The following is a 14,687-nucleotide window of genomic DNA, read 5'->3' as shown; positions in this document are numbered from 1 at the left end:
GATCTATACTTGGACCTTTTCTTTTTCTATTATATATGAACGATTAGATCTACATACTTGTTCTTCTTTATATTTTTTTTCTCTTTTCTGATGATACAACTATCATCTATTCCAATCCCAGTTTTGACTCTTTGGTCAGTATTCTTGATAGTGAGCTCATTAACGTTTCATCCTGGTTTAAATCTAACAAACTTTCTATAAAACCAAATAAAACCAAGTGTACGTCCTTTAGAAAATCCACTAAACCTCTGTCTGACACCATCTCTTCTATTTATATAGACAGTGAATCCATTACTTTTGGTCATTCGCCAACATTTTTAGGTGTTACGTTGGATGACAAACTTAGCTGGACTAATGATATTTCATCAACCGCTAAGATTGTTTCTCGAAACACGGGCATACTGTCGAAACTTCATACCTTCCTTCCTCCTTATATTTTATTCTCTCTGTATAATACCTGAATTCTTCCTTACCGGAACTATCGTAACATTGTCTGGGCACGCTCTAATAACAATCAGCGACACTCATTATCAGTTATTCAAAAATGCACTCAAAGGATCTGTACCCTTTCTCATCCAGGGGACCACACTGCACCTCTTTTCACCGAACTCAACACATTGACACTGTTTGACATTAATGAATTACATACAGGGATATTTATGTGCAAACATTTCAATAATCTTCCACAAGTCTTTTCATCTTCCTTTACAGCAGTCCATAATTTCCACACTCATTTCACTCGATCACAAGATAACTTATTTTGACCTTTTACTCACACATCATACTCTTTTAATAAACTGCGTTATTATGGGCCACGTCTTTGGAATAGTATTGATGGAGCAGTAAAGGCACAGTCGTGTCTGGGTTGGTTTAAGCCTTCTTAGAAACGAAACTTGATCTCCTATTATTCATAGTTTCCTTTCTTACACATTGATTTGTTATTCACCCTTGCAACTCTTCGCCATATTGTTATTTCATTCTTTTTTTTATCTGTTTATTCTTGTTTTTCACAGTATTCTTGACCATTTTTCCTTAATTCTTTGACATTCGTTAGTTTTGGTCCAATGTATTGTCATTTATATTGTTCGTCCATAGGCATATCAATACAAGCCTTGGCTTCTGAATATGCCTCAATATTTGCCTCTGTATGTTTTATTTTTTTATTGTATCCTTCTGAGTTCACCAAGTTTCGGGAATATTACTTTCATTTATTTTTCTTTAACTGTACTTATATTGCCAACTATAGAAATAATGTTGTTTTTTTAATTGAAAAAAAATTTAAGGTTTCTCGGTGAAGTAAATCAACAAAAATGAAGTTATTTGTTCGACATAATTGACTGAGTAATTTGTGGTTTTATTTCTTTTCACTTTTGGTAGGTGTGTGGACCAGCCAGTTGAAGATTATACACCACCCATGAAACTTAATGTTTCCTCTCACACGCAAGGCATTGTCAGAGAGCCTTTTTCATACACCTCACATGTGTATGAAAATCAAGTGGAAGCATGATCAAGGAGTCCCAGATTCCATTTGTAAGAGAATTAGTTCCCAATGAGTGTGGAATATTTATGGAGTTTGTTCTGAGGTCTTTTGACAGCATAATCATCACCAACTGTTGACTGCTAAGCTTTCTCGGTGAAGTAAATTGATGAAAAGGTAATTGTACATTGACAGATTTGACTGAATAGTTTGTGGTTATGATAGTTTTTGCTTCCAGTTCGTGTGCGAACCAACGACTCTAACCATTTAGACCATCAGTGTGCACAACAAAAATGCACACAACTCAAATTTGCGTGAATACCTATATTTGTAAACATCCGCATGCATTGTTCAGACCCAAGAGCTCTTAAATGAGGTATCATTCAGCATTTTATGTGCTGTGGTTATGACGTTTACCCCGTTCAGACACAATCGTGCAACTTGCATTGATATAGGTGTAGAGATTGCTCATCATTTTATTTTGGCAGTGTGTAGTCAACATACTGCTGCTGTGGTCACTCAAAAATAATAAAAATATCCAAGGATACATACATGAAGCAAAAACATGCCTACTGCTTATGTGCATATATAATATGTCATGGTTATATAGCTGGCCCATGGGCTGACAGCAGAGGCCTGGACCAATGTGGCTTCACAAAATGGTGGCCGTATGTTGTTGTTGTTTTTGGTTACAATTGTGGGTGGAGTCGGGCCAACTGACCAATCAATGGGGTGACATTAATCCGTCCACACTTGCATAGTCCAAAAATGAACTTCCTTTTATATGTATTAGATAGATATTGAGAAATGATCCCATTGGGGTGACAAACTCAACTCTTTGCTCAAGTGAGACAGGGTATGTGGAACTTGGATATTGAACATCGTGTCACAATGACCCTACTTTATGTAAACAATCGTCGATACAGTAGGATTTTTGTTTTTAAACACTCAGAATGAATACAAGGAAACTATATAGCTGGATTGATGTTCCCTTCAACTGAAGGACCTCAGGACCTTTTGATAGCACCCAAAATTAGACCAGATAGCACTAGGGTAAAAATGGGATAAATCCAAATGGAAAATTGACAGAGAAACAAGTTTTATTTGGTTCTCCATGGAATTTCGTTCTGAATCAATACACTTCTGCCAAACTATATGCTCTCCTTAAATGCGTCAAGGAAGCTTTTAAAGGGACATGCATTGAGTGCACCATTTATGCATTATTGAGCTCAACATTCACAGAGCGTTGTAATGGTGCAAGGGACTAGTAATGGTGGTTACAGACAACGAATGGCATAAATAATAACAACAAAGTTGGTCAAAGTTAATGCTCAATCCAAACAGCTAATATCATACTGGAGTTTACTCTTGTGTGAGATACTGGGGCAACTTTCATGTCTAAATTGTGGGACGGTTGGATTAACTCCGAGCTGAAATATGGGATTATGATGTGCCACTTGCTTGCATTGCACAAGACGGCTGCTGAGTATCGTCAGGTTCACTTCCTCCAATAAATGAGTCGAAGACCTGATTGTAGTGAGACCAGTAGCACAATATTGTATGGATGATACGGAGGAAATTTCATAAGCATGACAAAAGGAGGTGAGTGTAAATCTTGCACCTACAAATATTGACAAGAAGTGGGTTATGGGTGGTGGTGGTCCCGTAACATCCTGCAGGTAATTGGGGCATAGTGGCGTTGTTATGAGGAAATAGACCTGGTGGGGCCCAAATATCCTCTCCCAACCAAATTTATGAGCAGTCATACAAATCGAACCTCACACCAGTGAGGGCAATGCAACAATTATTTATCCACTCCACCACCAAGATGATCAGTGGTGGTGGTGGTTAATGCATCTGGCTTGTTGGGACAGTAGAATTTGAAAGGTCATTTTGGAGCGAGAAGACCGCGAGTTCACAAGTCTGTCTGCAGCGATGAGCTAGCTCTATGCCTTGAACTTCTGAAGAGTACCTTGCCATTTGTCATTGTGCTTCAATATATGTATGGTCACACTTCCTGTCTTGGTGTTGCACTGGTTTCACACAAATGGTGGTGTAGTCGGTGATTGGTAGTCTTTAAATGATGTGGATGAGTTATGGAACTGTTTGTTAGACAACAACTTATCGGCTCATATGTGCCCAATCCATAGAGATCTCGGAAAATAAAGTCAGTTAATGCTTGGATGGGAGACCTTAATGGAAAGTCAGGTGGTGACAAAACCAGCATGCAGACATAGTTCTCTTTGGAATATATCCTGGCTAAATCTACTGTTATGGTGAATGCTGGGAGAGGGTGCTGCGTCACGGTCCACTCCATCTTTTGGATGGTAAGGTATAACCAACCGGCTGTCTTTTCTGCTTTCATAAATGCCTACTTTGAACTTATTTACATTAGATAGTGCAGTATGCAAGGACCATGTATCTATCTGATGCAAAGATTATTTTAATAGAATGTGGATGCTAATATTTAATTGTAATAATGAGTTTGGTACAGAGAAGATAAATAAATCGATCGATTTTGTTAATGTTGTGTCAGTGTGTGGATGTGCAGCACAGGCACGATGCTTTTGGGACAAGTGACCTCTTTCTGAAATGCCAAAGCTTCCTTGTATACATCGATTTTGTCAAATTGCTGGGGAAAGGATTAGAGAGGTTGGAGAAGGACGTGTGTAGGGGATGGGAGGGAGAGAACGGGGGGAGAGGGGCTGGTGTAGTGAGAAAGCAAACGGTCCTCATTTTTCCCTGTAGGGTGATTTCTCGGGAAATAGAAAGGAACAATGTCAGTATGAGATGGCTGCAAATAATTGGAACAATTTACAACTATTCTGATTCTCCGTTTGCCCAATGGATTGAGCATTTGCAATATAACCTGGTGATTACAGATTCAAATCTGCAATAGGTAGGAGGTCAAATGTATTCAAAGTTTTTGATAAATAATGAATCAATCAGAATGGAAAAAACTTGAAATGTGTGAATACTTCAATATTTGTTTAAAAAACTCACTTTCCATTCAAGCTTAAAATCCATATCAAATATTCATCTGTTGTTTTTTTTTTTTATGCCTCCGCTGACCAAATCGCACGTGACATTATGCTTTTGGGTTGTCCGTCTGTACGTACTGCGTATGTCTGTCCATGCTAATTTTCTCTGTTTTCTCTGCAACCACTTCTCCGATTGACACTAAATTTTCACCAATATTGTAGGTGCGACGACACATGTAGAATCTTTAAATGATAATTATGACGTTATAGGTCACGTGGTGTGGCAGCCATGTTGGGAAAAAAAGGAAAAACTTTGGACCTCTATCTCTGAAAGCCACTCCATGCAAAAAATTGAAACTTGGCACTTGTGAAATTCTCCCATAGGAACCGTGTTTTTTTGATGATGTCATAGGTGGCTTCATTATGACGTCATCATTGCATACGTCGAATGCTTTATCTAATCAGTATGAAATTGTTTGACGGTCATCTAGGAATAAATTGAACGGGGGGAAAAATTGATGACGTCATCAGTCACGTGATTCGGCAGCTATATTGTTTTTAACATAAAAAACGTTCAAAAATCTTCTCAGAAATAGCTGACAGATCGAGGCGAAACTTTACAGGTATGATCACCCATCCATGAGGAACAAAAAGTTCTCCAACTCTGACATCATACATCACATGGTTTGGCAGCTATAATTTTTTGAATATTAAAAAAAAATATCCTTCTCCAGAATGGCTAATCAAATTGAAGGGAAATTTCACCCACATGTTTCCCAACCACTGGGGATACCAGTGTGTTCACAAATAATTAATAGCTCACATGGTTTAGCAGCCATATTGAATTGAACAAAAATCTTTATTTAAAAAATGATATCTCTTGAACCACTTCATCAATCGACGTGAAACGGCAAATTTATGATCTTGTTGACATGTGGAATATATTGTTACGGAAATGGCCCTTAGTATGCTACTAAATATAGGATTAGCTCAGATCCCCCATTAAATGCATGTTTAGCCAGGCTGTTCGGTAAAATGGACGTTACATGTGTGTCGGGAGGTGTCACAGGCTGTTATTTCTTTGTGCAGTGGTGGTGGACTGAGGGATTCTTCTTCTTCCATCCTCTCTCCGGACAATAGTCCCCGCCCAGCGCTGAGAGGGGGAGTGGCCAAAAAGAGGAAGTGAAACAGAGGCCACGAGCACTGAAAAGAGGAAGTGAAACTAGAGAAGTAAAAAACTGCGGTCGGCTTGGAGGCGTGCTCAAGCGTCGAGGCGAGCATGCGCCGGGAAGGCAAGAGAGAAACGACGAGTGTCGAGGCTGGATCTGCTGGATGAGCAGTCGGTTTTTGGAGGCAAGTAGAAAGAAAAGCCAATGGTGATTCTGCAGAGAGAGAATCTGAACCTGAGCGCACCGGGTCTGCCTTCTGTGGCCTGGAGAAGCGAGCCAGGGCTGAAGGAAAGGCAGGGAAAGGACTGCATGGGGTCTGTCTGCCCTCGGCTGGATGAGAGATGACTGGTGGGAGTCGTGATCTGCTGTGTAGGGGACGGCTGTGTCTGTCTGCGATCTGCTTCGTGAAGGAGGCCTGGTGGACAGGCCGGGCCTGGACTTGTGTGCTGGACCTTGTGAGAAACCAGCTGAAACCCACCATCGACCTGACGGTCTGGTGCAGTCGACCTCGCGGGGTCTGAACGCTCGGAGGCCTCGTGCGTGGGCGGGTGCGACAAAGGAGGACGAGCGCCATCTTGCCACGCGGCGTGGTCGAGCTTGGGGGCTCGAATTCATTGACATCGCCTTGTTACGAGCGACATTCGTGCTTTTGACACTTTCCTCTCGTCCTTAAACATCACCATGTACTCTGTCTTGTCTGCATGCTGTGTATGTCTTCTCTGCATGTTGTTTAAGGTATATCTCGTTAGGGTCCCCCTCGAAACCTGTAATCCATAGTTTTCTAGTTAAGAACGGGTTATAGATTGATAATAACATTGTCGTGAATACTTTGCTTGTGTTGTGTTCCCCGATGTTCCCCAATAAGCTGGCTGATTCGTATGAAGTTTCCGCTTTGAGTCAATTCGTGCCGTGCTGAGAAACAATTCGCTCGATTGGTATATAAAACCAAAATGGTTACAGACTGGCAGAAAACGCTCGGTATCTGACAAAACCAGTCTGTAACCGGGGTCTATTTCCCCAACTGGTAATGTCCAGGGGTACGTTGGTATCGCGATTGAAGACGCATGACCCGAGGCCTGTGCCGAACCAGCCAGCGTTATAACCCCGGAGATGGCGGTGGTTGGGGTGGTGTCAAATCTGTAACGTTTGGCTATCAAGACTCAGGTGAGAACCCCCACCCCCGGATCCGCAACAATGTTTTAAATTTCAACCTGATCAGACACATGGGCTGGCAGCAAGAATTATTTAATACGAGCAAATACCACCTGTTGCTTCGCTGATGGGAATACGAAAGGGGGAGGGAGAAAAAGAAGGGGGAAGAGGGAGAGAGGGGCGGGGGAGAGTGAGGAGTGAGGAGGAGGGAGGGGCAGCAAAGAGGGGTGGGGGATCGAGGAGGGGTGAGGGAAGGGAAGACAGTGTGAGGTGAGAGGAAGGGAAGACAGTGTAAGGTGAGAGGAAGGAAAGGCAGATGTGCGGTTGTGCATTAAGTACCGTCCGAAGACAAACAACACCCATATGTGTCTGGAGCCAAGCTGGCCAGAGACAAAAACACTTGGACACATCTGGAGACAAACTCCCATTCGGACATAAACACCGCCAGGACACCTCCAGAGACAAACCCTGCATGGACACATCCACAGACAAACACCGTCGAGAGATAACCAGTGTCCGGATATATCCAGAGAGAGAGAGAGACGCTTTATGAACAACACACACACACACACACACACACACACACACACACACACACACACACACACACACACACACACACACACACACACACACACACACACAGACACACATGCTTGGCTGATATCACCAACAACTCAAAAACCATGAGTAGCTTTCACTGAAAAACGATGCATTTATATTGACGTTTCAGGGATATGTTTACGAACATCAATCTAAAAAACAGCTGCGTGTAACAAGAAGAAAATAAATTGGCTCGGCAATTTAGAAAACGCGTTAATACAGCAAATGGCTCAGAAATTGGGTGTTATTTCATAACAACTCGCTTAGGATGCCGGAGCACGAAACACTCACTCAGAGTAATGGAACATAAACCACTCACTCAGGATGGTTGAGCATGAACCACTCACTCAGGGTGATGGAGCACGAACCACTCACTCAAGGTGATGGAGTATGAACCACTCGCTCAGAGTGACGGAGCATCAACCACTCACTCACGGTGATGGAGCATGAACCACTCACTCAGGGTGATGGAGTATGAACCACTCGCTCAGGGTGACGGAGCACGAACCACTCGCTCAGGGTGACAGAGCACAAACTACTCACTCAGGGTGACGGAGCACAAACCACTCTCTCAGGGTGATGGAGAATGAACTACTCGCTCAGGGTGACAGAGCACTAACAACTCGCTCAGCGTGAAGGAGCATGAACCATTCACTCTGAATGACGTGGCGCAACAAAAATGTCTGCAATGAGTGAACGATTCGATCAGAATGATGTAGCGCAGTACCACTATTGACAATGGGTGATGGTGAAGTGGCTTAAGCACCGATGCGAGCACTTCATTTGAATGGTTGATAAGGAATGTTGGCAAGGCTGTCGCTGCATACAATTTAGGATCCCTTTAATTTTAAAGCCGGTCTTCACCACGCATACAGCAGTTAATGAAGTAAAATGAATTCATTCAAGTAATGATTTTATCAACAAGAGTTCCTGCACGCTGCCTGCTTGTCTATGTATGTGTCGTGTGGTATATCGGTTTATAGTCTGTGTAAAGTTATAACTTTTTTTTACAACATCTGCTTTTCACCAGATTTGCTTTGATTCCCTGTAAAGCACTTCATGACACCTGAAAATATAGACGCAGATCTGACAGACACTATGGATTGTCAGTGCCTCTGTGGGATGGGGCACAGGGTCCAGCAGTGAATGAATTCAATCATATAGCTCAATCATCACACCATTTGAAAGCCTTTATCCCTGAGCAGGGGTCAGCTTTTTGCGGCTTTTTCCAATCATGATACCCTTTCTTGTGGCAATGTTTTTACGGCCGGATGCCCTTCCTGACACCAATCCTTTAGTCGCCTTCGACCATGCAGGGATAATTAGCAGTATACTGGAGCTCATTTCGCCGACCTTCGGAAGGATGGCAGGCTGAGTCAACCCCCTGATGCTAACTCAGCGGCCAGCGGGTCTCGAACTCAGGACCCCGAGGATTCCAAGCCACCACCTTAACCACTAAGCCACACCAGGCTCAAATCATATAGCTCAATGAAGCTGGTTAATTTTGGCACACTCCTAAATTTTTAAATACTTATTTACAAAAATACTTATTTTGTCCAGATTTTGTCCACACTTCTTTTTGGCACAAAATACTTATTTTGTCCAGATGATATCTGATCCTCAAAACCCAAATAATATTTCGATGGTACACTTTAATTAGTCCATGAGAGTCGATCATAGAAAATCGTATCATATCATGCATTAAATTGCTCCAAGCTCCTAATTTGAAAACGATAGCACTTACAAAATTGATGTATACAGTGATCCATAGCTATGATGAACAGGCATTCGATATGAGTGAGGAAAGTGAAAAAAGAACTATCATTAAGAAATCGTTGTGGCCTGTATCCAAGTCAAGTTAAGGTTGAAGACGCCAAAAAACAGGGTGGCTTCAGACCTCAGCGAGGTTACCCAGGAAATGCCTTAAGACCAAGAGAGCGAGGTGGCTGAGGATCGCCTGATGAAGCATATAATTAAATAAGGCCGTTAATTATCTTCAAAAGGGGTGTTTTAATTAACCCAAACACCCAATTTTCACTCTTGCACTTCCTTGGAGTTTTCTTAGTATGCATGCAAATTTTCAGGTTGCTAGGTTTTGTAGTTTTGGAGTTATGGAGGAGACACACTGACACGCATACACTGACATTTATTAGTACAGATTAAGGTCTGATAGATGATTTAAAAATTGAGCAATTTGCATTTACACATGTGAAGTATACATGAATGCAATTGGAATTGCTTGCATTCATTTGCAAACATGGATTCGATGAGAAAACAAGTAAGAAACTCTCAACATGAATGCTGTGCTAAATATAGAGATTTGGATTGTGTTTTGCAAAAAATGTGTTTTAGTTTTGCAATCTTTGTGAAAACAAGTATAACACAAAGGTCACTCTGTGACGTCGTGACATCACCAGATATGCCTCCGCACACATTATTACATCATAATACACACTTGTACCAATTTTAATTTAAATCCCTGAACCCAGATTCAAAATAGTAAATAATTCTGGCTGCCAGACCATGCGTCTGATGAGGTTGAAATTAAAAACCTATGTTCAACATGACTACTACATCATAACTGTGACGTTTCACATCAATTGATGAAGCGGTTGAAGAGAAATTTTATTTTAATTTTTTTTTCGCTGAATCCAATATGGCTGCCAGACCATGTGACCTATTAATTATTTTTGAACACCCTGCTATCTGCAAGGCTTGGGGAACATGTGGGTGAAGTTTCCCCTCGATCTGCCAAGCCATTCTTAACAGGGTTTTTAAAGCTTTATTCTTCAATAAAATCACAGCTGCCAAACCATGTGACTTACAACATTGTAGGTGGAGAACTTTTTGCCCCTCATGGATAGGCGATCATACCTGTAAAGTTTCGCTTCAATCTGTTCAGCCATTTTGGGGAAGAAGACTTTTGAAGGCTTTTATGTTAAAAGAAAATATGGCTGCTGAACCAAATGACTGATGACGTTATCAATTCCCTACCCCCCCTCCCCCTTCCCCCTTTAAAATTTAGCCCTCGATGACCCTCAAACATTTTCATACTAATCGGATAAAGCGTTTAATCTATGCCATGACATAACGAGGCCACCTATGACATCATCAAAAAAAATCACACTTGTTTCTGATGGGGAGTACAGAACTTCATATGTGCCAAGTTTTGATTTTCTTCATGGAGTATTTTCAGAGATACAGAGGTCCAAAGTGTTTCCTTTTTCCAACATGGCTGCCACACAACATCACCTATGACATCATATTTATCATTAAATAATTCTGCATGACTAGTCACACCTATGGTGAAAATTATGGGATGCAGAGAAAACAGAGAAAATTAGCACGGACGGTTTGGAAATTAGAAAATTAGGACGGACGGACCTACGCATGGACGGACGGACCTACGTACCTCCGGACAAACTGAAAATATCATGCCTCCGACGACTTCGTCAATCGAGGCATAAAAAAAAATACGAACGGTTTTGCAAAGGAGGATATTGTTTGGGTTGTGCAATTATTGGCTTTGGTGACTTTGACCACAGTTTCATTCACATTGTTTTAGCAATCAATAAAAACTGCAATGATACCTCTGTGACATTCTATGTGAGATTAACCTCAATTACATAAGGCTCATGTATTTCTCATAAACTTTGGCATTTCCCACAAGGAACCATTAAAAAGGATCTCAGCACAGACAGGTTTTCCTTCTTCTTTTCCACCGCCTCTCCTCCCATGTTGCTTCCTCTGATCTTTCATCAATCTGTCCCTGATATCCAGTCCCTTCAGGTCCCATGAGTTCTTCTCACAACCCCCTCCCCACGTAACTCCAAATATCCAGACTCACTCACCTCCACTCCGGTTCTTCACTTCTACAGCTCGTGGAACCTCCTTCCTCAAGCTGTTGAATCCCACTCCTCCCTCCAGGGTTTCAAGTTGGTGGTTTATCACCACCTCATGCCATCCTCCAACCCAACATGTGATCTTTCCTATGCACATTAACCTTCCATAACCTCTCCCCTTTTATTTACAGGTTGCTATGTTTCCTTCGCCACTTTCTCTCCTGCTCCTGTTTGTTCACCCCTTTGTTGCATTTGCACATTTTCCACATTACCCCACAGATAATGCATTGCCACAGCACGAGCAGAGACTTTACATATAAAAAAAAGTAACGGACTTGGCACTTCAAGAGGCCTCGTGTCAAATTATGCCATTGAGCTGGTAACCTGCGGCAGGTGAGTCAAATCCGGGTGCCTTTGGCTTTCTCAAGGTGCACATGTAGTGGATGATAACATTTCACCTTTACAGGTGTAAATCTGGTTGAGTCTTTGAGAAGAAATAAAGTCAGACTCTTCATTGAAACCACTTTAGTAAGCATGATTATGGCCAAGCAGGAACAGCAGGTCGAACCACACACGATGTGGTCTGCAAGACTCACTCACTCATTCCAAATGCTCTTGGGCATCCATTATGTTTATTAGTTTCTAATGTTTGGTGGGGTCGAGAGAGGGAGAGAGAGGGATGGGGATTCAGGGAAAACGAATTCTCAAGACAACGACCCATCCACAGAATGTATCTATTCATTATAATGCGAGTCTCTCATATGTTAAGATTATGAAATTCTACATTTGATATGACAGTGAATAATACTTGAAATCGATATAGTGACAGAAAGTTACTCTTCTCAGAGTTTGTATCACTCATGAATGCTTGTGCCAACATTATTTATTGATTTTCAGTTTTGTTTGGGGAAAATACATCACAACCAGACATGGTGTACGACAGAATAAATCGATGAACAAACTGTTTGAAGTATAGCACAGGGGTAGACAATGGGCAGACAAAGGGAAATTCATGGTGACAAAAATATGGTAGAGAAGGAATGCAGGCGAGATGGAGAGGGGCACGGCACCTGGACAGAGATAGAATCTCAGATAAAATGAAAATGGATTGCTCTGTTATATTTACTCCTGAAAAGCACACAAGGAGCCTCTTGAAAAGTCACAATTGCTTTGGATTGTGTGTGTGTGTGTGTGTGTGCCGCGCGTGCGTGTGTGTCCCAAAAAATTTGACATACTCCTGTAATGAAAAGCATTTTTTCCCCATTGTGCATTTCTTGTGAGGTTCGTATTGTCTATAGCTCTTGTTTGCTGAAATTGCATTCACTCATTCATCCCACCTGTGGAATTGTCTTCTGTTGTCTTGAAGTTTGAACTCCAGACTTTCATATGTGCTATTCATCACTGCTCATGGTCTTGTCGTGGCATAATTTGGCCATGGATTTTATAATACTGTCGGACCCTGCTATTCGAGGAGGATACTTTCCTTGAAAGTGACGCAAATGTTGAATCTGCGAATGTCAGGGCATTGTTTCAATGGAAAATGGGGTGATAGGTTCCTGACGGTTCGTGATTCATGAGGGAAAGTCAAAAATACCGTGAAAAACCACTAAAAACCATGAAAAACCGCAAATACACCTGGAAAAAAGCAGAAATGTAAAAAAAACTACAAACACACCTGCGAAAGCCCGAAAAAATCCGTAAACATGCCCTCAAAAAACTACAAAAGCACGAAAAACCACGAATACGTCTGTGAAGCACCACAAATACACCCGCAAAAAAACAAAAACGTGAATACACAAAGCACAGGGCTGCGAGTGTCGAAGCAAGTCGCATTTTATAAACCACGGATACACTTGGTTCGCGAATAGCGAATCCGCGAATAGCAAGGTCCAGTAGGATATAAATATGCTTGTGATCTGCTTTATTGGGGGATTTCGGGGCCGGGTAAGTCGGAAGAAGTTCAAGTGGGTTTGACAGTGGCGGTTTGAATTATGAGAACTGATTCAGAATCCGAACGTCTTGGACGTCTTTTCTTCCACGCCAAATTGGTGGCCCCGACTTAATTCAAATGGACAGAAAAGGAGTTACAAGCACACAATCAGTCACCAGGAATGACCAACCAGCCGTGCCCTTCCTGGTCGCTAAACTTCAGCTTCATCTGTGGCAGTGGTTTTGACAAAGGTGCCGCCATTTTGGCCTAATGACCTGCAGCTGTGGTTTCCACAAGTCAAAGCACAAATCGACACCCCGAACATTACATTACACGATTAAAATACATTATTGGCTCCTTGTCACCAGAGTGTGTGACAAAGATGAGAAATATTTTCCTCCAATCCCCAACAAATAAACCACACATGACTTTGAAGACCATGCTCACAAAGTGCACGACCCCCACTGAGCACTGTTGCCTTCAACAACTTCTTACAACTGAATATTTAGGAGATTGAAGACCCACTCAACTACTCCATCATATGCAGCAGCTTCTTGGTGACTGCCATGCTACCTTCAACCAGTCGCTCCTTCGTGAGTTGTTCTTGCAACGTTTACCACCACATATCCGCATAATACTTGCAGCTAATTCAAAGCTGGCACGACCTACCACTGCGGATATAGCTGATCATCTTATTGACACCATTACATCGATTGTGGCTAATGTGACATCTCCACCAAAGCACGTCACACCACTACAATCTGAAATGGTGGACCTTAAGAAGCTCGTCCTGAAGCGGCGTGCTGTGTATCATCAGTCGTGCCCATCTTTGTGCACCTCTTGTCGGGGCAGAGAGAAGCACCGTACCTTGAGTTACTGTTGAAGGAGAACTGGAGAACTTTAATTGGTGCAGAACTATAGGAGCAACACAACACAACACAACACAACACAACACAACACAACACAACACAACACAACACAACACAACACAACACAACACAACACAACACAACACAACACAACACAACACAACACACACACACACTGGTCCGTGAATTATAGTAAGGATTATAGACAATTATGGAATCCTATATACTCTTTTGACCACTTAGGCCTTTACGCCCCTGAGACGCCTGAAACCCTAGTGACCTGCTAGACCCATTTATACGCACAACACACAAACATCTATCTCCAGCCATTTGTAGACTCGATACACTGCTCAGAAATTACATATTGGGTCACTGAATTGATTCACCAATCCAAACCAGAAGCATATTGTATTTGAGGTCAAAAGCTCAAAGAGTCAAAGGTCACGGTCGTATAAAATCATAAATTTTCGTTCGATCGACTTAAAATTTGAACAGGATTTGCATATTTGGTGACACACCTGGTTCACCAAAAATCAGAACAATCGATCTCACTTTTTTGACATGTCAACGGTTTCCATGACAAAAATTTCACCCCCATTATAATCAAAGGGGTCTTTTGTGAATTTATTATTTTACCATACCTCTGTAATTTATCAAGATATCA

The 14,687-nt window shown here is 41.8% G+C and overlaps 1 long non-coding RNA gene across 6 annotated transcripts in view; it reads left to right on the top strand.

Moving 5' to 3' along the window:
- LOC147032728 (uncharacterized) overlaps positions 1 to 3,993 on the top strand; it is a 161,710-nt gene extending 157,717 nt beyond the window's left edge. For all 6 annotated transcript variants that reach the window (XR_015055330.1, XR_015055329.1, XR_015055333.1 and 3 more), the window contains one exon: positions 1,378 to 3,993. This is a non-coding gene — a long non-coding RNA (uncharacterized LOC147032728). The remainder of the gene's footprint in view (positions 1 to 1,377) is intronic.
- The last annotated feature ends 10,694 nt before the right edge of the window (positions 3,994 to 14,687 follow it).

This window comes from Eptatretus burgeri, chromosome 2, assembly GCF_056783735.1.
Source record: "Eptatretus burgeri isolate ZD-2024b chromosome 2, Ebu_testis_v1, whole genome shotgun sequence".
Taxonomy (NCBI): Eukaryota; Metazoa; Chordata; class Myxini; order Myxiniformes; family Myxinidae; genus Eptatretus; species Eptatretus burgeri.
The sequence above is the reverse complement of the archived record's forward strand: the minus strand, read 5'-3'. Positions and strand labels throughout refer to the sequence as shown.